The sequence below is a fragment of the Macrobrachium rosenbergii genome, chromosome 54 (genome assembly GCF_040412425.1).
Source record: "Macrobrachium rosenbergii isolate ZJJX-2024 chromosome 54, ASM4041242v1, whole genome shotgun sequence".
Taxonomy (NCBI): domain Eukaryota; kingdom Metazoa; phylum Arthropoda; class Malacostraca; order Decapoda; family Palaemonidae; genus Macrobrachium; species Macrobrachium rosenbergii.
In genome coordinates this window covers 19,039,523-19,042,602 of record NC_089794.1, presented here as the reverse complement: position 1 = coordinate 19,042,602, position 3,080 = coordinate 19,039,523, and the positions used below count along the sequence as shown (strand labels likewise).

The 3,080-nt window shown below is 49.5% G+C and overlaps 1 protein-coding gene across 1 annotated transcript in view; it reads right to left on the bottom strand.

The window, feature by feature from the left end:
* LOC136834817 (tripartite motif-containing 13-like) overlaps positions 1-2,804 on the bottom strand; it is a 52,563-nt gene extending 49,759 nt beyond the window's left edge. The window contains exon 1 of the mRNA XM_067097565.1: positions 2,655-2,804. The gene's annotated coding sequence lies outside the window, so the exon portion shown is untranslated. The remainder of the gene's footprint in view (positions 1-2,654) is intronic.
* Positions 2,805-3,080: the final 276 nt, after the last annotated feature.

Here is a 3,080-nt window from a genome sequence, read left to right as displayed (position 1 = left end):
TACCTTCCTCTCTACCCCTGATCCCTCTCCTACCTTCCTCTCTACCCCTGATCCCTCTCCTACCTTCCTCTCTGCCCCTGATCCCTCCCCTACCTTCCTCTCTGCCCCTGATCCTCCCCTACCTTCCTCTCTACCCTGATCCCTCTCCTACCTTCCTCTCTACCCCTGATCCTTCCCCTGCCTTCCTCTCTACCCCTGATCCTTCTCCTGCCTTCCTCTCTATCCCTGATCCCTCCCCTGCCTTCCTCTCTACCCCTGATCCCTCCCCTGCCTTCCTCTCTACCCCTGATCCCTCCCCTGCCTTCCTCTTTACTCCTGATCCCTCCCCTACTTTCCTTTCTACCCCTGATCCCTCCCCTACCTTCCTTCCTTTCTACCCTGATCCCTCCCCTACCTTCCTCTCTACCCCTGATCCCTCTCCTACCTTCCTCTCTACCCCTGATCCCTCCCCTACCTTCCTCTCTATATCTGATCCCTCCCCTACCTTTCTCTCTACCCCTGATCCCTCCCCTACCTTCCTCTCTACCCCTGATCCCTCCCCTACCTTCCTCTCTGCCCCTGATCCCTCTCCTACCTTCCTCTCTACCTCTGATCCCTTCCCTACCTTCCTCTCTACCCCTGATCCCTCCCCTACCTTCCTCTCTACCCCTGATCCCTCTCCTACCTTCCTCTCTACCCCTGATCCCTCTCCTACCTTCCTCTCTGCCCCTGATCCCTCCCCTACCTTCCTCTCTGCCCCTGATCCCTCCCCTACCTTCCTCTCTACCCCTGATCCCTCTCCTACCTTCCTCTCTACCCCTGATCCTTCCCCTGCCTTCCTCTCTACCCCTGATCCCTCTCCTGCCTTCCTCTCTACCCCTGATCCCTCCCCTGCCTTCCTCTCTACCCCTGATCCCTCCCCTGCCTTCCTCTCTACCCCTGATCCCTCCCCTGCCTTCCTCTTTACTCCTGATCCCTCCCCTACTTTCCTTTCTACCCCTGATCCCTCCCCTACCTTCCTTCCTTTCTACCCTGATCCTCCCCTACCTTCCTCTCTACCCCTGATCCCTCTCCTACCTTCCTCTCTACCCCTGATCCCTCCCCTACCTTCCTCTCTATATCTGATCCCTCCCCTACCTTTCTCTCTACCCCTGATCCCTCCCCTACCTTCCTCTCTGCCCCTGATCCCTCTCCTACCTTCCTCTCTACCCCTGATCCCTCCCCTACCTTCCTCTCTGCCCCTGATCCCTCCCCTACCTTCCTTGCTCCCCCTCCCCCTCACCCACCTTCCACCTCCCTCCCGTGTTGCCAATATTACTCTGTCAATGGCAATTTCGTTTGGATACGCCTCAAGAATTCTTAAGAAGATTAAAGGTTTCTTTTATTGTTAAAGAGGTTCCTCTGGAGGCTAATTATTTATGGATTAGTTTAAAAACTGAAAGAGGATGAAAGTATAATGCACGATTACTGTATAAATTCTTCTAAATTTTTATTAACTGGCGAAGTAAACCAAACAACCTAAATTATCTCAAAGATCTGTGCACCTCTCCGTGCAAAATGGGCTTCGTGTTTAGCAAGGCCAAGAGAAAGAGAAGGTCTGCTCACTTCCCCCCAAATCCCCCCTGTAGGCGGAGCTTTGTCTACCTCCTTATTGCGTCAGCAGGTGAATTGGCGTAACGAGCAGGTACCTCTAAGACACGTCATCGCCTACGTAGTTACCCCAGGTGGGAGGCGACTCCACCCAGTTGGGTAGACCTTTCCTCTCCCAGGGTTCTCTCTTGGCCTTGGTGTTTAGTACCAGCCCCTTGGGTATGCACGTAAAACATAAAATATGACGGTAAATCCAATAAACATAACGGTAAATACCATAAACATAACGTCTTTACGTTGATTTGGACGCTGCGGCCTAAATGGCTTACGGCCGAAACGACCAGGTGTAGCAGGAGGAAGACCTCTCAGATGGACTATAAAACAATTGTTAGGAGAGGGTGGAAAGTAAGATGGTAGAAAGGAAATATGATCGGAGGCAGAGTAAAAGGAATGAAAGGGGTTGCAGCTAGGACCCGAAGGGACGCTGCCAAGAACCTTAAGTAATGCCTACAGTGCATCGCGGGAGGCTCACTGACGGCGCAACCCCCACCACGGGAAATTATTGTTCATATCCAACAGGATCCTTCTTTCTAAGTCAACTGATAGAAACTGACAAAGACTCAGGACTGCAATACCAAGAACAAAGAATTAATAAAACGAATAAATAAAACAAAGAATTAAAAACAAACCAAAAGACGCCCCCAAGAGAAACTGATCTAGGCACTGGAAAGTCACATACGCCTATAAATCTCACTCACTGCCTTCATTCTCCTAGTTAACACTCATGATATAGAGCTGTTCATTTATTTTCTCCCTTCTAATAAGTGATCTCGTTTTTCTGCATTTCCTATTACCTTCTGTTTCTTCTTTCTAATGAACGCAATATTCTTTGGAAGCTTGAATTTCAAGTCAATGGCCCCTTTGGTGCGTTTGTTCTATATGAACAGGGTTCATTTTCTGAATAATAACAATAATAATAATAATAATAATAATAATAATCTATTATTATTATTATTATTATTATTATTATTATTATTATTATTATTATTATTATAACAGCGAAGAGCTAAAGAAGGAAAACTCACCCATCTCCGGCAGCAGAAGCGCTCACAGGTAGTGGCAAAATGACGAAAACACAGCCAAGGTCTATTCTTTAGACCGTGCCCACAGCACTGCTCGCCAAGGGGGCGTAAGGTAGGTCTAGGCCACCCCGTTGCAACGTAGCACAAGGACGCTGGGCGAATCAGCGAGCTCCAAACAACCTGGGCCTTAACCCGAAAAGGCAGAGTTAATTGCAGGTGCTGCAAAGATCACAGCAATCACATGGTAAAAAGGGCGAGGACTGGGGTTGGGTCTAGGCCTAGGTCCCACCGCTGATTATTGGTAAGTAGCACAGGACGCTGGGCGAATCAGCGAGCTCCAGATACTCTGGGCCTTGGTCCAAAAAGGCAGTCAGCTGCAGGTGCTGCGAACATCACAGACATCACAGAGCACAAAGGGCGTGAACGGGA